The sequence below is a fragment of the Mesoplodon bidens genome, assembly GCF_964165515.1.
Source record: "Mesoplodon bidens genome assembly, chromosome: 3".
NCBI lineage: Eukaryota > Metazoa > Chordata > Mammalia > Artiodactyla > Ziphiidae > Mesoplodon > Mesoplodon bidens.
In genome coordinates, this window is record NC_138178.1 from 2,977,401 (window position 1) to 2,999,060 (window position 21,660).

The 21,660-nt window shown below is 49.8% G+C and overlaps 1 protein-coding gene across 16 annotated transcripts in view; it reads right to left on the reverse strand.

The window, feature by feature from the left end:
• ZNF438 (zinc finger protein 438) overlaps nucleotides 1-21,660 on the reverse strand; it is a 391,097-nt gene that overhangs the window by 290,957 nt on the left and 78,480 nt on the right. For 15 of the 16 annotated variants that reach the window (XM_081230082.1, XM_081230072.1, XM_081230075.1 and 12 more), the window contains exon 2: nucleotides 1,890-5,170. The gene's annotated coding sequence lies outside the window, so the exon portion shown is untranslated. The remainder of the gene's footprint in view (nucleotides 1-1,889; nucleotides 5,171-21,660) is intronic. The other variant, XM_081230085.1, reaches the window with a different exon arrangement.

Below are 21,660 nucleotides of genomic sequence, written 5' to 3' on the forward strand. Positions count from 1 at the left end.
TAAACTTACACAGTGATGTATGTCAAGTATATCTCAATAAAATTGAAAGGAGAAGATAAAGATAGAAAGAAAAAAAAAAGAAGTGGGAGTGGGGTGGTATCCATATAAGTATAACCACTTATGGAGTGGCAGCTTTGGCAGAATTAAAAAAAAGAAAGGACATCGAGGAAAGCTCCCAGACCTGGTCCCTCCCAGGACGTTCGCTGACAGCATCAGTCACAAGGATGTCACTGCAGCAGAAACACTGAACCAGAGATCCCCCAAATGCTACCAGATGTCATTAAAAAAAGAAATAGGGGAATGACCATGAAAATCTCTTGTGCCCTCGGATGGTTGTAAGTTATCTGATGGCAAAGCGCTTAAAAACGTGATTAAATTTGAAATGGTCATTATTCTTTTACAAATACAAATGTTCCAAATGTGCTGGCTTTTTTGGGGTGTGGTTATAAGGGGTTGACACACAGTCTGGCAGACATTTCCAAAAAGTAAATATGCTTAATCTGTCCATTTGCGAAAATGATGTTAAAATGAGTGAGGAAGGAGTAACTTTTGAAAGAAATTCATGCTACGGAAAGAGAATTTTGAAACTGGATGTTTGAGAATGTTTCTGATTTACATGGCTTTTACTGTCACAAACAATGTAAAAACTCATATCTGCAAACATAAAAATTCTGGAAACAGAATTTTCGACCCTGTCCCCAGTTTTTCAAAATGAAGAATTTTATCACGTTTTAAATATGTTTGTTAGAAATGTAAAAAAGTGCCACACTTTCTAATTTTCAACAACATCAATTTGATATTCAGAAAAAATGGAAATGTACTAGCCCGTAAGAAACCTTGGGATAATTAGTGGAGGGAATTAAAAAATCAGTATCATAATTTAGTAAGTGCAGAAAAAAAGGGCACTTCTTCCACTTAAATCTACGTATCTTTGTGAAGCATGTTTTCATTTATTATAACTAAGTAATAAAAGATAGCGAATTCAAAACCAACATCAGAAATTTGTTTCTTGTTTGTTTTATTGAAGTTGATTTACAATATTGTGTTAGTTTCACGTGTACAGCCAAGTGATTCAGTTATACATACATATATATATATATATGTATCTATATTCTTCTTTTTCTATTCTTTTCCATTATAATTTATTACAAGATATTGAATATAGTTCCCTGTGCTGTACAGTAAATCTTTGCTGTTTACAAATTGGTTTTGATCTCGCTATGTCACAAAGTACTAAACCAAAATTTTCACTAATCAAAATCTTAAATCTTATTTCAACTTTTTTCCTTTAAAAACATTTTTTAAGTATTAGGAACATATTCATAATATGTTCCTACTAAAGCACAATATAGTATATAAATACAGATATTAATATTCAATATTTTTAAAGTGCCAATATTGGAAACACATGCTCAAAAGTGTTTTCCTGATAGGGGTGCATGATTTATAGTCTGTTATAGAGGATAGCTAATCAGAAACAGCAAAGAAAATGGGTTGGTTTAGTCCTTTATAAAATCTATTAGAGAAAAAACACGCTCCCCACCACATACACAACAGGCCAGTTCTAAGTGTGCATTGGCCCTGTTTATGCCAAGCAAACAAATTAGAAAGCTAGTTACCTAAGCACTTTTACAATTGTTCAGCAACGTCATCTATTTGCCTTTGGTTGAAAGTCACGTTTGTGGAGCACAGCCCCAGAGATTCTGATGCAGCAGGAGAACGGGCGTCAGCCCAGGGATCTGGACGGGTTAGCAAGTCCCCTGCACTGTCCAGAAGCAGTTGCTCAGGCGTGGAGATGAGGGCAGTGAGATCTAGAGAGTTAAGTGACTTGCCGGTGGTACACAAGTGGTTCCCTAACCAGAGCCAGGACTGGGACGGTCCAGACTCACCTCTTTGGGTACGTCCTGCTCTTGAAGCGACAATCTGGTGCCGGTCCAGTTTGATATTTGCAGATTGGAGGAAAAGCAACCGATTCAAAGCTTCAGCTGGAAATCGCTCTTCGCTTGCAAAATATCCTTTGAATTTTCTGGTGAGACTCATGCCACGGGCTTTATAGAGCTAACGACAAAAGGTCATTGTTGGGTTTGCTGGCATCGCCATGTTGCTAGGAGAGCCTGTGCGATGGAATGTCTCAGGCCACACGAGCTTGGAGCCTCCACTCAGCCCCGCCGTGGGCGAAGGACACCGCCTCTGTGCACGGCGAGTGAGACCGCGCATCCCAAGGCCAAGGCCCGGGCACCCAGTCCTCCCAGACTCTGTGGGAGAGGGATCGAAGACTAACACAAAAGTCCCCAAGTCACAATAGGGTGCTTACAATATTAAGAAATAAGCATATGTTAAAATTTCAAATATTATTTTGCCTTGTGGTCCCCAAACCTGCTCGTTTCTCCTTGGCAATAGTTATAACAAAGAGCAGTAAAACGGGCCTAAATGGATATGAACTCATTTTGCTGGAAATAGGCGACGACCTGGCCGCAACATTTGACTTGCCGGCCTTGGGAACTCTCCAAGCACGTGGCGCGAGCGCGGGAAGTCAGCCCAGCGGCCTCGCGGGTCAGGTCGTCGAGCACAGGGGAAGACGAGGGTGCACGTGAAGGCCACAGACGCTCCGTGTGTAACAATGTGCTAAACGCTGTGCTGGGACGCAGAGCACAGACCCATCTCTTCCAAGCACCAGGATTCCAACCGCCACACTCTTTCCTTTGTTATTTACATCCTAGAAGATACGCCTCCAAGCGTGACGTGTGCTTATGTATACATACGTATTTTCAGAGCGAGAGAAAACAGAAAGAGTAAGAGGAGATTTCTGACTCACCAGCTAACGTTTTTGAAATGTCTGAAAACTGCTTTGGGGAAAGCGATGTAGCTCTGGCTTAGAAAATATAACCCATTTGAATTTTAAAATAGCTCTGCAATTTTGGGGGGCAGGATGTGTTTTGTAAATCCCCCAAAGCCGAGCGTGGGTGTCAGTTCTGGAGTCTTCCTGCGGCGTGCTAACGGGAGGCCGTGTCCCCTGCGACCAGGGCTAAGGGCACAGCCACGGGCTCCCACACCTGCTTCTGGGTTCCCAGCACAGGGCCAGAGAAGGGCGAGGGCAGGATGCTGGCTGAGGCCAACTCTACCCTTGGGTGAAACTGGAGCAAAAGAAAAGCAGCCAGGGAGGATTCTGGAGTGGTTAGAATAATGGGGGAACCTTCCAATTCAAAAGCTCAGTGGGGCCCACAGGGCTCAGGTCTGCCCAGCACCCCGGGCATGGCGCAGAGCCCCCCAGCCCTGCACCCGGCCGCTCCTCCGGCGGGTAGTGATGCTCTGGCTAAAAAGCTGAGGGGCGGAGATGCCTCTGGCGGAACTGGGGCCCATCCTCACCAGAATCTCCTCACTAGGACGATCGGCTGCCGTCCAGACTGTCTGCATGTCATGGCTGTCACAGGGAATGGTAATACCTGTACCATCTCGGGGACCGTGGAGAGAAATGAGGAGGGAGGCTCCAGGCCCTGCCGAGGTGCCCGACACCTGAGGGGACCAGTTTGTCGATACACTGACAACTGGCACAGAGGTTGGGAAGCTCTGGTTTGCACTGCAGCCCCATCTCTGCTGGAGGACTGAAAGCCTTTGTCCCCCACTGAAGGATCTGGAAGGGCAGGCATTTTCTGCGTGGCCCTGAGGTGCTGAGGTCTTCTCCTGTTGGGGGAAAGCAGAGACCGTGCGAGGCCTGAAGAAGGAGAAGACTGCAGTCCTGGGGGGCACTGGGAATCCCTGGCAGGTACCCCAAGTGGAAGAGGGCACCCCGGTGCCTGCCCCGCACCAGGGCAGAAGCTAAGGGGAGTGCCCGTAGCCCTCAGTTTCTCAACTCCGCACCTGTGCCCACTCTGAGAGGGGAGAGGGCCACCGGCAGAGCCCCTGTGCTGCCTGGCCTGGATCCCGGAACTGGGATGCGGAGAAAGTGGGTTGGGGGTTCCTGCCTCTCCTATGGTCCTGCCTCCAGCTGGGCCATCCTCTGCCCGCCCCCGAGGAACGATGCCACAGGTGAGGAGTGGTTGGCAAGGTGTGTGCCAGGGTTTGTATTCGATAGAGGAAGTGAAGGGATTGTGGTGGGCCCATCCACAGAGGGGGACACAGCAAATACTCCATAAGGCGGGTAATCTCCTTTCCTCGTGTATTCTCTGGCCAAGAGGAAATCATTCCATTCACATACTGCAAGGAATCGCCCTGTTACCAAACCCTGCGGACTTAAGAGCGTTTCGTGTACATAGCTCAAAGAATCAGGCGCATGGTTTTCAGTTATGACTGCTTTAGTAATTTCTGCCAGACTAAACAATAAAATTCTATTCTTGCTTCCAGAGTCTTATCAATGTGAAGCACACTTTATTAGACATCTTTAGTCTTGCCTGAGTCTCCAAGTAATGGTGCAGGCGGTCATGCCCATGTGTCACAGGTGCAGACAGACAACCCAAGCCCGAAGACTGCCTGCCACGTTTTCTGACCAAGTTCCTCAGAAACATCTTCTTTCCAGTTCAGCTCAGGTGCTTTTCGGCATCAGACAATTTTTCTCACTTCCTAACTCTGTCCCCATCATTTATTTTAACTTGCTTTTACTGAAATAGAGTTGATTTCCAACGTTGCGTTAGTTTCAGGTATTCAGGAAAATGATTTAGCTGTTGCCCTTTGGCTAAATCAAGTCCCACCTTGGAGGCTGACTGGTCCAGGAGCTCGGCCGTCCCCAGAGTCTGGAGCGACGTGGGGACGACGCACGTGGCAGTGGTTCAGAGGAAGCCAGGTGGCAGTTCTTGCATCCTCATGCCGCCGTGATGCCTGTAACACAGGCGTAGTGACGTAGATGTAGGGACGCCTGCATCACCACGTGTGTGGAATTCTCAGTGAACGAAGATGGAGAAGGGATGTAACTCACGCAGGTAAGAAAGAGGTGACGCTCCATAAGGTGACAGGGAAGCGGGGTGTCCACTGGGGGAGAGACTGGAAAAAACGACTTGGAGCAGGGCGGTGGGAGGGATGCCGCTGGGATGAAGGGAACTGGTGTTGGCTGTCGGCCCCACCGGACTCACCTGAGGGCCCCCCGAGCTGCGCCGGGGCCCTGTGGGTGACCGCTCTCTGCTCACACACACCTGCAACTCCTTCCAGGCACAGAGGCGAGGGGCTCCAACTGAGAAAACTGGGGAGAAAGAAACAGAAATGAAGCGCGACGGGATGGCATTTGGGTCCGTCCCCCAAGCTCCACGGTGCCCCCTGTGCGCCCAGCGCTGCCCCAAATCCTAGGAGCCGACAGGTGTGAGTGTGGCTCCTGCCCTCAAGGAGCGGATGCAGGCGGGGGAGGACGCGGTCAGCGGCGCACGTGTGAGGACGGACAAGCCAGGACCACAGCGCGCAACGAGCGGGGAAGCGCATTCCACCCGCAGCCTCCCCTTAGAGCTTTCGGCGGGGAAAAATCAGGGGCCAGTGACTTTCCTGATCACATTTAGACGTGAGAAACGTCCCAGTCATTTAAATCTCCGAACACCAGCTCATTTCAGTGATTTATATGGCCAGCAAGTGTGATAATCAAAAGCTTCGCACTTCATTGCACAGGAGAACTTCGCCCGCCCCTCCCCCTGGCACGGACCGCGGGCTGAGGGCAGCAGGGGCGAGGTGCCCCCAGCCGGCCCACCCCCAGCTGTGGCTCGGATTCCTGCCTACCGCGGAGAGGGGTGAGGCGGGGGGGATGCGGGGGAAGGTCAGGGAGCCGGGAGCTGCTCCTGGACCACCAGCAGCAGTGCATCGGCCTCTCTCTCTCGGCCCCGCTTATGTTCCAGCAGCTTCTTTCTCGTGCGATGCCTTCAGTGGTTCTCCCAGACCCTCCAGGGCCCCGTCCCCAGCTCGGCCACAGTCCAGCCAGGGTCTCACCGCAGCCCCCTCTGCCGTCCACTCTCCACCCTTTCCTCGGCTCCCGGACTCTAAGGTCGCGCCCTACTAGGGTCGCCTCGCTCTCTACCTGGCCCCCCTGCTCCCTCTTCCTGCTGAATGGGGCTCACCCCGCCATCTGGAAACGCTGTGAGCCCCCTGCCCACCAACTCTGAGCGCAAGCTGGTCCCCAGGCGGCCGCCTCTCCTTGCTCGGCCATCAGGGTGGCTGACCCACCGGGCTCTCCCTCCAGACTCAGCCAGGCTCCAGCCCATCGTGTCCCGCCAGCTTCAGGGACAAAGGTTAAGCCTCCAAATACTTCCTCAAAGCCCCTGTGGACTGTTTTGAGGGAGTCACCCCATTCTTCTGGGTGGGACCCACTGCTTAGCTTTCTCCCCCCAAATTCTCTCCTGTGAACTGCAGTTCTTTCCTCGGCTTCTGTGTCACCCGGTAGAGTCTGGAGGTGGGTGGTGGGCTGAAAGTAGAAAACTGGTCCTCATAAGCATCCCTTGCAAATCTTGCAGCTCATTTTGGAATATTTTATCTATTGCTTGTGGCCTCAGTTGAAACGGAGACTAAAGGTTCCAATTTAGCATCCTTAGCGCATCCATCTTCCCCCCAGGGCGTCGCATGCACAGAAAAATGGAAACATTTGTGTGGTCCTCTAGGGTCAATGGATGTGCTGTTGGCAGCTGGAGGTGACTGGCCAGGAGCTCCAGCTACTCTAGGCCCAACTGGACACCTCAAGGCCCAAGGGCACGCCTGTGATCTATTTGCATACCCGATGCACTACTTCACATTGGCTGGGAAACTGTGCACTAGACTGCACGAGGCCCGGAGCGATGCAGAAGAGTGAACGATTCACGTGAGCTGTGGCATTAAGCCACCCAGAGGTGGTGATGCCTGAGCTGGGTTTTGAAGGATGAAGCGGAGTTCCTAGGCAGCCAAGTAGGGCAAAGGCATTCTGGATAACTCAGTAACTTGGTGCAGCTGGAGAATTCAAGTGTGTGTCAGGTAGAAGGGGACCTGGCTGGGCAAGAGGCTGGAGACGCTGACTGCGCAAGGGCTCCTGGGAGCCCTCTCCCTCAAGACTTACTCAGAGCTGTGACTTTCAGCAGTCTCAGTGTCACCTCAGCCTCACTCTTGGCTTTTTTCTTTTTAGTTCTCCCTCCTAATTCACATCTAATGAATTACCAGGTTCTGCTGCTTTCACCTTTCAACTCTTTTTCACGTGACCCCCTCCACTCCATCCCTGCACTCACTGCCATGGTCACACCCAGGGTCTTCTTTCTCCCACCTGTAAAGGAGGCCCTCCTCCCATCTCCCTTGCCCACCTGCCCCTCTCCCCATCCACTGTCTGCACTGCAACCACAGTGATGTTCAGACATCCAGGCCGCTTAACCACCCCCGCCCCTTGCAATCACCTCACATCTCATTCGGCAAAGCCCCTGCCTTGCTGTGAGCCTGCCCAGACCCACACGCCCCACAGCCTGCTGCCTGTGGGACCACCCCGCCCACCCCGTCCCCTCGGCTCCAGCCGTGTCAGCCTCCTGGCTCTTCCTCAGACTGGCCAAGCACACCTCCCTCAGGGCCTTTGCACTCACCCTTCCCTATTTTCGGAGAGCTGATACCTCAAATATTCTCCTCTTCTTCAAAGTCTCAAACACCACTTTATAAGAGACCATCTGTAAACAACAGCAACCCTGCCGGCAACTCACCCCTCCCTGCCCCCCCCCACCACTTCATCTTCCTCCAGAGCACTGATACCTCGTGGCCTGTTGCACATTTTTTTGGATTATTGCCTGCCTGGCAGAATGTGAGTTCACGAGGGTGGGACTTGGTCCTCTTCCCTAAATAATCCCCCACGCCTGGCTGGTAGGAGGCTCGCAAATGATGGACCAGCCAAGAGGTGTGGGAGGAGATGAAGAGCATCCAACTCACTTTACACCCAAGGGCTCTTCAGGCTGGAAAAGCTGTCTCCTTTGATACCAATCATTTATTGAAGATTGACTGCATGTGGTTCTCTGTGCTAGACATTTTACATGTATCACCTCAGCTAGTCTCTGCAGTAATCTATGAAATATATATGATCTCTAGCCCTCCTTTCAATACAGTGTAGGTTTTACAGTAAATTAAAGCATATAATAAGACATTCAAACATACAACAACATATACTTTAAACTGCATTTACTCTTGCAACTTGTTTTTCTTTCCTGATCTTTTTCTGTGTACACATAAGTGCACATATATTCGACTGGGAGTTTGTGTGTGTTTTCACCTGCTTGTTTTGTTTTTTCCTTTACAAAAATGACACCCTGCTACAGACATCGTTATACAGTATAATGTGTCTCAGAGATTTTTGTCATGAAAGTTAACAAGATACACCTTACTCTTTCTCTTGGCTTCTTACATAGGATACACCACGATGTGTTCGATTCATCACCTACTGGTTCACATTCGTGTTGGATTTTTTGGTTTGGTTCCACTGTATTAAGAACAATTCTGTCTACAAATAACAAATACTGGAGAGGGTGTGGAGAAAAGGGAACCCTCCTGCACTGTTGGTGGGAATGTAAGTTGGTGCAACCACTATGGAGAACAGTATGGAGGCTCCTCAGAAAACTAAAAATAGAATTACCATATGACCCAGCAATCCCACTCTGGGGCATATATCCAGACAAAACTCTAATTCAGAAAAATACATGCACCCCTATGTTCACAGCAGCAGTATTCACAACAGCCAAGACATGGAAACAACCTAAATGTCCATCGACAGATGAATGGATAAAGAAGATGTGGTACACATATACGATGGAATACTACTCAGCCACAGAGAGGAATGAAATAATGCCATTTGTAGCAACAGGGATGGACCTAGAGATGATTATCACTAAGCAAAGTAAGTCAGAAAGAGAAAGACAAATACCATATGATATCACTTATATATGGAATCTAAAATATGACACAAATGAACCTACCTATGAAACAGAAACAGACCCACAGACACAGAAACAGACTTGTGGTCTCCAAGGTGGGGTGGGGGAGGGATGGACTGGGAGTGTGGGATGAGCAGATGCAAAGTAGTATCTACAGGATGGATAAACAACAAGGTCCTATTGTAGAGCACAGGGAACTACAGTCAATATCCTGTGATAAACCGTCATGGAAAAGAAGATGAAAAAGAATGTGTGTGTATATATATGTGTGTGTGTGTCTATATATATATATATAACTGAATCACTTTGCTGTACAGCAGAAATTAACACAACACTGTAAATCAATTATATTTCAATTAAAAAAATCGAAAACAATTCTGTAATAAAACCTGTCTTCCTATATATATTGTTGATCAGGGCCCAGGTAAGTTAGTATAAATCAGGAGGGACATTCCTGGACTTGATTCCTAAGTCAGCAAATATGCACATATCATTGATTTATTAGAATCTGGTACGACGGCTGTGGTCTCTGTAGCAGATGTGGCCAGTGCCTCACCTACATCCCTCCACCCACCACTGCCAGGCAGGCTGTCCTGACTCTTTGCCTGAGGCTTCCCAGGGCCACCAGAGCTTGCTCTGTCTGTGTGTGAGCCATGGAATGAACACCCCAGAGCAGACTTCGATCAGTGACCCACAAGAGCTAATGGGCACGCCCCTGTTGGAGGGTTAACTGGTTTTGAGCCTTTCACTGGATCTCGGCGTTCCTTTGCTCTCGGTGGTAACCTGATTGACAGACACTCTTGACTGACAGCCTTCCCTGTCCTACTAGCTCTTCCCCTCCTCCATTCCCTGCTCATGTTTCTCAAGTTCACCACCACAATGAACCCTCACACTCAAATCTCTGTCCTGGTGTCGGCTTCTGGAGAGCCAAAACTAAGACACCCTGATTTATTTCTGGGGGAAAAAAAGAGTTTCTTCTCTAAATAAAGGTGATGCATGAACCTGGTATTTTTTAAGTATAAAAAGATAGAAAATGAAAGGTAAACATCTTTCACCTCCCAACCTCTAGTCTCTCTACCCAACAGTAATGTCTGTTCACAGTGTCCTTTATTTCTTTCCAGAAAAAGACATGACCACACAAATATAAACACATATCCTTTTAAATTTACGTAAGTGGAATAATCCTAAACACTGTGCCTGGAACCTTTTTTCCACGTAACGATATAGTCTTGGAGACCATTTTTATTTGCACGTACAAGATCTTTAAGTAACAGTTTAACTGCCTTATATTTTGTGGCCACCCCATAGGTTTCCAACCAGTCTCCTATGAGAGAACATTTATTGTATCTAATATTACACAGGTACAACCATGCTGTGACAAACGTTTTTGTACACAGACCTTAGCTCATTTTTTTTTTTTTTTTTTTGCGGTATGCGGGCCTCTCACTGTTGTGGCCTCTCCCGTTGTGGAGCACAGGTTCCGGACGCGCAGGCTCAGCGTCCATGGCTCACGGGCCTAGCCGCTCCGCAGCATGTGGGATCTTCCCGGACTGGGGCACGAACCTGTATCCCCTGCATCGGCAGGCGGACTCTCAACCACTGCGCCACCAGGGAAGCCCCTCATTTTTTAAAAAATGTATTTATTTATTCATTTTTGGCTGCATTGGGTCTTCGTTGCTGAGTGCAGGCTTTCTCTAGTTGGGGCGAGCGGGGTCTACTCTTTGCTGCGGTGCGTGGGTTTCTCACTGCAGTGGCTTCTCCTGTCACAGAGCATGGGCTCTAGGCGTGCGGGCTTCAGTAGTCGTGGCTCGCGGGCTCTAGAGCACAGTCTCAGTAGTTGTGGCATGTGGGCCCAGTAGTTGTGGCTCGCGGGCTCTAGAGCACAGGCTCAGTAGTTGTGGCACACGGGCTTAGCTGCTCCACGGCATGTGGGATCTTCCCAGACCAGGGATCAAACTCATGTCCCCTGCATTGGCAGGTGGATTCTTATCCACTGCGCCACCAGGGAAGTCCCTCAGTTTAAAAATTTTAAATAAATTCATAACAGAACTGCTGGGTCAAGGGGTATATGCATTTTAACTTATTTTTCTATTTTAGATATTACTGTTTTTCCCTCTTGAAGTTGATTGCTTTGATTTACACTCTTATCAACAGTGTGTGAATGCCTGTTTCCCATGGCTTCCCTGACACTGGGGTTATCAAATATTTTAACGTTTACTCATCTGTTAGGTGCCATATCATTTTACTGTGGTTTCTACTTGTTCATATCCTTGACCCATTTTTCAATTGGATTTTTTGGTCCTCTTTTTGATTTCTAAGAGCTTTTAATTAAATAATTTTTTGAGGTAACACTGGTTTATAATGTTATGTAAGTTTCACGTGTACAACATTACATTTCTACTTCTGTGTACCCTACAGCAAGCTCACCACCAAAATTTTAGTTTCCAGCTGTGACTATACGGTTGACGCCCTTTATCTATTTTGCCATCCCGCCCCCCCGACCCCTTCCTCTGTGGTAACCACTACTCCGTTCTCTGTATCGACATGTTTGTTTTTGTTTCATTTGATTTGTTCACTTATTTTGTTTGTCTGTCTTCTACATTCCACCTATGAATGAAATCATATGGTATTCATTTTACTCTGTCTGACTTATTTCACTTAGCATAAGAGCATCAAGGTCCATCCAGGTTTTTTACAAATGCCAAGATTTTATCTTTATCGCTGAGTAGTATTCTGTTGTATATATATACCATATCTTCTTTATCCATTCATCCGTTATGAGCACTTAGGTTGTTTCCATATCTTGGCTATTGTAAATAATGATGTGATTTACACAGGGGTACATATACCTTTTCTAACTAGTTTCTAAGAGCTTTTATTTATTTATTTATTTATTTATTTATTTATTTATTTAGGGCTGTGTTGGGTCTTCGTTTCTGTGCGAGGGCTTTCTCCAGTTGTGGCAAGCGGGGGCCACTCTTCATCACGGTGCGCGGGCCTCTCACCATCGCGGCCTCTCTTGTTGCGGAGCACAGGCTCCAGACGCGCAGGCTCAGCAGTTGTGGCTCACGGGCCTACTTGCTCCGCGGCATGTGGGATCTTCCCAGACCAGGGCTCGAACCCGTATCCCCTGCATTGGCAGGCAGATTCTCAACCACTGCGCCACCAGGGAAGCCCCTAAGAGCTTTTTAATTGAGTATGGCTACTAACCTGCTACATACAGCACTTATATTTTCTCCCATTCTGTGAATTCCCTTGAACTTTTTTCTAATGAAATATTTTCTTATACAAAAGTCTTAAATTATTAAATCAAGTCTGCTCATTCTTCTTTTTTTCCCCCATAGTTTCCAGATTCTATATCATGCTTAAGTCTATCCTGCCCCAAGTTTATAAAAATATCCATCTATGTATCTCCTAGTTCTTTAAGATTTTACTTTTGTATTTAGGTCACTAATCCAGCTGGAGTTTATTTTTGTGGATGGTGTTTGTTGTTGGAAGAAACTACAGAGAAGTGGGAGTGGGGCAGAGAGAACAGGCCAAGAAGAGAGTGCTTGGGTGGTGTCTCCACTGATCAGAACCAGCTGATGGCCTTCCCAGGGAGGGTGAACTCAGTCCTTTTCTAGGGCTGTTGTCAGTGGTGTGATGGAGCCAGCCTGGCCAAATTATTACATACAGCCATTATCATAAGTTGAATCCTACAACATCACTATAAAAAGGTAAAAATTTCCAAATTCATCACTTTCTAATTATTTTACTGTGTTTTACTATTACCTATGCTCCTAAGATTATTTACTCGTATCGGATGTAATACGGTGGAAATACGACATAAGGAGATGTCTTGTTGGAAGCTCGAATAGGCCATGGAGGGAGTATATACGCCATGCAAATTGGCAAATGCTACCAGTCAGAGTCTTTCTTTCTTCTTTGGGGATCCAGTTGTTAAGCATTTACCAGCACACCACTGACTTTGCCCGTCTCCAGATACGTCTATTCAGAGAGGAGCTGCTGCGCTGGAGAGGAACCTCAAGCATCAATTATGGAGTCAGACTGGAGGACACTGAGATCCCTTCCAGTCCTAACATTCTATGATTCTGCGATGCTCATAATTACTCTCGATGGCTATGCTGCCAGGGGGAATTTAGCTCAGAAAAATCTGCTTTTAGGGGATTTCTCCACGGTCTCCACATTGCTAACCTGGATCTCATTTTGGTGTAATTCAGTCCCTTGATGAGTCCTGCACAGGATTTTCCCCTGTGATACCTCAGATCTGGATTCCCGCGCGGCAACTCAGAGCTCTAGATAGAATTATTAATCATCATCCCTCTGTTTTTCATTTGATATTGTGTTCTTCAAAGATTTGACTCCTCTTTAAATGCTTTTAAAGTAGCCACAGTGTACTAACCACTTTACTTCCTCCCTGCCACATGGCGGCTCATATTCTGTAGAAAGTAAAAGAAAGTTGGAGGAAAGAGAAGCAGAAGATGAGCTTGGGACCCTACACCAACTCTTGGAGCAATGGAAGCCTTATTTTTCCCAGTTATAAGCAAGGGCTTTTGTTTGGTCTTCATAAATCACTTTTTCAGAAGAAGCTACGAACACTTAAAAGGTACATAAAAGTCACAGGAAAAAACGTAATATTCAAGGAGCTCTTATATGATCTTATGAGAACCTTCTCACTTGGAATAGGAGAAAGTTACTTTTTTCTGCTTCAGCATTTTCTTTTAAAGATAGAGAGACCTTTTAAAAGTGTTCACCACACATTTAGAAATCCCTATGGAATCCATTACAATAATAATTTTATGCACTGTCCATCCTGAACCAAATCCATCTACCGTATTAATAATGTTTAGGGGGGTGGAGGTTGCTTTCACCAAGAGTTTTCTCTTTCACAAATATTCCTTAGAAGTCATTTTGCCCACATTTCGCAGATGGTCAGACTGGTCTATCGACTGTCTCCCCAACATTCAAGCTAATTTCCAGTTTCTCTCCTCTCCCTCTTCCTGCCTGAAATTCTGTCTCCCCTCTTTTCATGCAACCATCTCAATCCTTTGAGACCCTATGCAGTCTTTCCGTAATTATCCCCCAGTTCAGCGATGCTTTATCTTCAGGACTCGGAACTCCTATTTTCTGTACCACTCATTGGTGCCCAATCAATCATACCCTCCCTTGTGACCTAATGCTGTTAAGTCCATTTCTACTGCGTATGGTTTTACCGCAGCATTTAGACAAGAGGTTTCTATCCTGGGTTACACGGACCCCTTGAGACTTCAGGGAAACTAGGGATGTCATGAACTTATAAGTAAAATTTTGTGTGTATGTGCCTTTTTAGGGGCAAAATTTCTTATCTTTCATCAGATTCTCCAGAGGATTTTTGGCCCAACAGTTTTGTCCCCTGGGGAACAGAAACTAGATGCTATTCTTTGCTGTATTTTCCACAGTATCTTCAATAACTCAGCTCAGTAACTGAATGGGCACACGGTCGATCTAATGTTTCCTCTTATTTGCTACCAGTGAATCCCTTATTTTCCAAACGAAGAAAGAGGGACAACATGGCTTGTCTGTTTCCATCTCACAGTTGGGCATATATGGAGATGATAGATGTTTAAATGTTGGGAAAAATAGAAAACAATACCGTACAAGTATGAGAGCTCACCTTGAGACATGGAATAAAGGAATTCTGCATTGATGAAATTCTCTGTCATTTGATTACCTTTTAAGAATCTTCTAGAGAAGCAGAGCTTGGAAAATGTCTTCTCCCTTGACACCAACTTTGGCTGCATCTGTTTTATCCATACCTCCTCTCACCCAACAGCTTGTCAATGAAAATTGCTTCATCCCCTGGTCTTTACTCTCCATTCACTGGTGATTTTTATTTTCCTGATTGACTCTCATTCTCTCCAATACTATTCCCGCTCTAATGCTTGGTGATTTCAGTACTCCCTCAGATACCCCTTGCAATACCCTAGCCTCTCCCAAACCTTCTCTCCTCCGACTTGTCCTCTACCCACTTAAGCCACTCACTCCCACGGTCACACCTAGACCTTGTCTTTACCAGTAACTACACTCCTTCTGTGTAGATAATGATCGTGCCACCCAGAGATGTCTACACTCTAATCCCTAGAATCTGTGACTATGTTGCATGACACGGCAAAGGGGAATAAAGGTTGCAGACAGAGTTAAGGTTGTTAATCAGCTGACCTTAAACAGAGAGAGTATACTGCAGTACCCAGGTGGACCTAATGTAACCACAAGCGTTCTCAAATGTGCAAGAGGGAAGAGAAGAGGACGTCGGAACGATGCTATGTGAGAACATGGCTTTGAAGATGGAGGAAGACAACCATGACCCAAGGAATATGGGTGACCGCCGTGGGCTGGAAAGAGCCGGGAAGTGGCTTCTTCCCTGGAGCCTCCAGAAAGGAACACAGTCCTGCCCACACCGTGATTTCAGCCCAGCGAGACCCATTTCAGAATGCTGACCTCTCATAATGATAAAATAATACATCTGTATTGTTTTAAGCCAATACATTTTGAAAACCTGTTCCAGCAGCAAGAGGAAGCCAATACACCTTCCTTCCATTAGCAAATGAGGTCATGCTGCCTCCGAGAACCCACTCTCCTATCTTTATAGTTTACTCTCTCTACTACCCAGTTCCAGCAATGCTTTGACCCCACTAAGACCTACAATCCACTGACCCTAGGGCCTGTGACCTCACTCCCTGTGTCCTGCTCCCCTGAGCAAAATCCTAACTCTAGTTGAATCCAGCCCTCCACCGATTTTGTACTTGAACCTGCGGGCTGTAGTTGGAAAAAAAACACACAACCAACCTGACTGGTTTCACTTCAAACTCGAGAAGGACTTTGTGTCCCTGCAAGGATTCTGTAGCCCCCTCACCCTCTCGCTCTTCTAGGAAACTATTTCACCATTTCTCTTCTCTCTGGAAATCTCCAAATCACCAAATTCACCCTCTACTGATTTTGCGTGAACGTGACCTTACTTCCTACCCCACCGAGAGAGAAGACGGTCAGAGCAGTGCTTCCTCACACCCCGCCATCTCGTCTGCCCCCGCCTGTCTTTCCCACCCGTGGCAGGGAGCGGCTCAGGTCCAAAGCACCATCTGAGAATGGCACTTACCCAACAGTCAGCGCATAACGACTGTGCTGACCCAGTGCCATTCTGTTTGTTAACTAGCACGTAGAAATATACGCCCTTAGAAAAATGGAGGCAGGTAAATTTTCTCTCGTTTTCACCTTTTCTTTAAAGGCCCCATGGAGACCCCTGCCAGCGGGGCTGTGAGTAGAGCGTTGTCTACACCGCCCTCCAGCCCAGTTCCAGAAGCACAGAGCTTCTCAGTGGCTCCGGAGGCTGGACAAGCAGAGGTTCTTTCAAGTTCCTGCCACAGCGAACCCTCTGCTTTAAATCATCACCATCAACAATCCAAACAGGACCTGGTTTCTGAACAGGGCATCGAGAGAACCGGATCCTCCTTCACCCTTGACCTCGAGGTGTGACCTGCCACGTCCACAGCGGAGCAACAAGTGTGAGTGGTTAGACCACGATGCTGGGGCCCCAGCTCGCCCTGGCGGCTTGCACGCTTGGGCGAATTACTTAGACTCTGTGCCTCAGAGTGCCTCAGGCTGCCTGCCTGTAAAATGGGGAGAAACGGTGCGGCGTGCATTGAGTGGCTGGAGCTGCGTTCGTGTGTGAACGCACGAGGACCGTGCCCAGCACCTCCCTGTACCTCCCGAGCGGTAGCTCAGGGGTAGCAGGACCTGGAGGCGTGCATCCCCTGGTACCACTTTGGGACCCAGGGCCACGGTATTCAAGCTCGCCTCGGCTTCTTCACTGTAAATGGGGATGATTATATTACTGAAACCTTAGGGTTGTTCAAAGGACTAATCCGAAGAAAGTGCTTATACCTCGCTGAGCTTTGTGCCGGGGAGCTTGGTCAGGGATGCTGCCCTAACCACTGCCTTCATCATCTTTCCACCTGGGAACCACCCCCCGCCCCTGCCGCGTGGGAACCGTCCTCCGGTACCACGACCCGCACAGGGACGCGTGAGGGGAACACCCATCCCTTTCCTGTTAATACGTGACAGCATTTTTTTTGTTTTTTTGCGGTACGCGGGCCTCTCACTGCTGTGGCCTCTCCCGTTGCGGAGCAGAGGCTCCGGATGCGCAGGCTCAGCGGCCATGGCTCACGGGCCCAGCCGCTCCGCGGCAGGTGGGATCTTCCCAGACCGGGGCACGAACCCGTGTCCCCTGCATCGGCAGGTGGGCTCTCAAGCACTGCGCCACCAGGGAAGCCCTGCAGCAGTTTTAAGTGGTTGTTTCTCTGGGAGACTTTGGCGGCGGCCCTGGAGTAAAATGGGAAGAGCCCTGGGATTGGAGACAAAAGCCCCGACTCTGAATCTCATCTCCTCCGCTCGCTGCATGTCCCTCGCTGACTTGCAACCACTCTGTGCCTCACCGCCCTCCCCGATGAAACCAGCCCCAGGGCTTCCGTGCGGACCAGTGAGAGGATGCCTGTCTGAATACGAATGTCAAGGCAGAAGCAAGGCAGGAGGGCTTCTGAGATGGACAATACCAAGGCCACGGAGGCCGGCAGAGGCGGGGAGAGCCCAGCCCAGGCCCCGGGGCGTCGGGTGGCTGCCTGGAGGGGAGAAGCCTCCTGGGGCCCCGAGCCGTGGCCCACATCTGATGCACACCGCTAGGCATCGCTGGGCCATCCTCATCGGGAGCCCACTTTGTGCCCAGAGCTGCGGGGAAGGAGCGGAGTGTTTCTTTCCGGGCACCCTGGACACAGAGCTCGACAGGCGGGGGGTCCCCGGGCAGAGCTGCCCAGAGCGTCCCTGAGGACAAGGACAAATCAGTGGCTCTTCCCTCCTCCTCGATGAGATGAAGTGAATGGTCCCAATTATGGACTCATTCACAGGATTCCCAAGCAGGATTATAAAGGGTCCCTTTAAAGGTTAGAGGGGGAACTCAACTCTACGGCAACTGCCCCGCGACAACTGAAACGCGCTGGTGTCCCCGCCCCGGAGCAGCTGTCGAAATGCCTCAGCCTCACACACCTCGGGCCTGGCTGGCCGCCCCCAAAGCCGCATTCCTGGCAGGTCCAGGAATCAAGAAAAATCCACCAGAACAAGAAGTGCCTCCGTGTTCTCCAGTTACCAGCAGGTGGAAGGGGGGCTGCTCCGGATGGAAATGGTTTTGACGGACCTCCAGAGTTCAAGGGCGTTTCCCGCTCAGCACGCAGGGCTGCGCGCTGGCCGGTCTTCCTTTGCAGACACAGTCCCCGCTCTCATGAAGTCCGAGCTTCGGCCCCCAGGGTCTGCCGGCCAGGACACTGCGAGCCGCGTGCAGACCCCCTTGCTCACCTCTGTGCTGAGGTTCCCACAGGACGCCAGCGGCCGCGGCTGCTTCCCTCAGGCACTGAGCTGCCCGGGGCCTTGTGATCGTGCTTTGCATCTCCTCGAAAATGGACCGTCAGCCAGGAGACATGTGGGTTTTGCCTTACCTTTGTATCTGGAGATTATGGAATTGAATTTGAATACTAATTACAAGTGCCACTGCCCTTGTGGATGAATTGGGGGGTGACTGGTGCTTGATTTCTTCGCTCCACACTCAGTCACCATGGGGGAGAATGCTTGTTCAAGGCTCCATGATGCTGATCCTGATTTACAGAGTCTTTAGCTGGAAGGATGGTTGAGTGCCCTCTGTCTGCCTTACTGGATGGGCCAGCTCTTTCCGTGTCTTTATAAAAAGTATCAGGGACCAGGTTTCACAGGAATTCTAAATCGGGCAAGGCACTGCAGTGATGCATGGAGAATTCTCACTCCCCTCTATTAAAACAAAATCCTGCTATGGGATCTGCAGCGTATGTACCTCCTTACTGTGAAACGCGTGGACTGCACGAGTGCCGATGCTCCGGTGCCACGTCCAGCCTCTAGGTCCCTACTGCTGGCGCTCTGGGTGCCCCGTCACCTGCAGCTCTCTGAGCCGCGGCTGTCTCTCGGGCTGGGGGTGCCGGGGGACATGATGCTCCCGTGTCCCAGCAGAGAACCCTCGGAGCCTAGTCTGCTGCAGGCTGGGCCCCCGGCCGCAGTGGTGCTCTGGGGTACCCCACTTGGGTGGCACCAGCACCAGCTTCCTCCTCCTGCCTGGCTCACTTCTCCTGGGATGGCTCCCAGGAACGTGGCACCAGCCTCACTTCGGTCGCAGGTGTGCTCCCAGGAGATGCACACTAAGGAGGACCCCGGCCCAGGACAGCAGGCTGGGCCGAGCTGGGGGGAACGTGAGGGCCCTGGGAGCCGCAATACCTCTGCAGCCTGGCCTGACCCACACTCTGCCACCCGGCGCCTGTGTTCCCCGAGGCCTCCCTCACCACGGGCTCCGGAAGAAGCACCTCGGTATCTCTCCTTGGGTCTGGGGTGTCACTCTCCCTGCCTCTCCCCAAAAAGCAGCCAGCTTACCCAGTCTAGAACACCGGCCATGGGATGCTCCCTTCCTGGGACCCGGCTTACACGGGCACAAGGGACCAAGCACTTAACACCCGATGCCTCGCTGATGCTAGCCTGTATCTGCTTCTCTTCTCCAACGGAACTGTCAGGTTCTGGAGAGCTAGATACCGGGGCAAATGGTTTTTGTTTAGTCTCGTTCAGGTTTTCTTCTTTTGTACCCCATGCCACACCAGGCACAGTCCTGGTGATGCACAGTGGGTACGCAACACTTCAGCAAATGTGGGTTAAGTGTCCACTGTGTTCTGGGTTGCAGGGAGATATCTCTCCCAGCTCAAATGCTGGTGTAGGAAACAGTCAGCAAAAGTACATAACTAATCACACGGTGCGTCAGAAAGTGTTAGCCGATGCACAGCAGGGGAGACTGCCCGGGGTGGGCAGCGGGGAAGTTGCCATTTTAAACAGTGTCCACGGAAAGCGGTGTCGACAGAGGTTTGGGCTGAGCCCAGCCTTGGACGAGCGAGGGAGCAGGCTCGACAGGGACCTGGGGGGAGAGCATCGCGGCAGCAGCAGCCCCCAGGGCCGCAACCCGGAGATGCGGGCGCACCTGAGGCACCGAAGGCAGCGGCAGTGGAGGCTGGAGACGCAGCACCCGACCCTCATCCACACTGAGGACCTGGGCTTCGGCTGGGTGCACGGGGCGGGGCGGGGCGCAGGGACGCGAGTGATGAGGGGGTCGGTGATCCCTCAGCGGGGGACGACGGTGGTTTGCCGGGATACGGTTTGAAGGATTTTCCGCTGGGTTGGAGGCAGAGTGTGTGAACTCCGGTGCCTTGGTTAAAGTGCATTCCATCAGGTTTTCCCCTGGGACGATGTTACTTTTCCCTTTTGTAATTAATAAGGAATCTGGGGGGAGATACATTTAGATGCTGTGAGTATCCTCTGCCTCATCAAGCTTTCATGCATGATCCTTGCTTGAATCAATCATTACTAGGATCACTGGCGAATGGTGATTCTCCTAAACCCATCATTCACTCTGCATTCATGAATCAGCACTTTCTCGTAGGAAGGCCTTTCCCTTGTGCCTTGATTATTTACTCATGTGAGTGGACTCACACATTCTTGTTTTTCCTCACTGAGTTATAATCTGTTAATATCATTATATATGTTGATGATCAAAATATCCCAGATTTGGCCAGTGGGAGCCACTGCAGGTTGGCCCCTGGGTCATTTTGACATTTCTCCGCCATCCTTTGAGCACCTTCTCACTTCCAGGCTCTGGGCACCTCACCGGGGTCCGTGTGCGGGGCGCCTCATCGGGGCTCCACTCTTTCTCAGACGGTGCCCAGGGGACTGTCTGCGGTGCTGGGGGTGGGGGACTGGGGAGCCCACCGCTCCTGTGACGGGTGCTCTTTCCTCTGTGATGATTTGCCTCATCTCCTGCCCCTACTGCTGCCAGTCTCGACAGCCGAAGCTCCCGAGCAAAGCCCCTGCAACAGCGGCTGGGAGAAGTTCAGGCAGCAGCTCGACGCAGCACAAGCCCCACCCCGAGTCAGGCTGAGCCCTCAGCGTCCTGGAGAGGAAGTGTGTTCACTGCGGCTCCTGCCATCGGCTCCTCCTGGGCCCCTTTCTCGAATGTGCTTACTCCTCGGGCATATCCCGCATCAAATCGTTCTCCCCCGGCAATGCCCAGCCCCAGCCCAAGTTTCCCTCGTGCCTGCATCTCTGTCCTGAAACCGGTCCAAGTGTCCCTGCTCATCCGGGATTGTGGCCCTGCCCGCCCCCCTCCAGCGGTAAGGATCTGGATGGAGCCTGGCTCACGGGGCAGCCCTTCTAACGATCCGGGCTTCTTTCTCCTCGCGACATGCTCCCTGCGGCCCGGGCTGCTCTGCTGCTTCCCCCTGCAGCCTTTCTTTCCCTGGGAGCCCTGGATTCCTGCCCTCCTCCGATGGTCAGCCCAGGCTGACTCTGGCCCCGTTTCCTGGAATGGCTTACATACCACATCCTGTTCCTGGCGATTATAAAATCTACCATGATTGATCGCTTTTCTCCAAACTTCCCCAAATGTCTCCCTCATCAAATAATTATTCCTTGCCGGTCACCCTTAAGCTCTGAGCAATCACTGACTTCGCTGTCAGCCCACTCTGCAGTTCCCCTCGTGTGCCAAAAAAGCTGCTTTTCACCAGCTCCTCAAATGTTTCCTGATTCCATCAACGAATGGGTGTGTGATCTCTGGCACACTTTTGCTATGTCTGGAACTCCAATTCTTTGAAAATCGGTTCGGATGGTTATATGCCTAACGTATTTTCCAGCGTACTCAATTAGTTCAACAGTTTCTATCAGCCATACCTTAGCCATTGCTTGTTGGCAT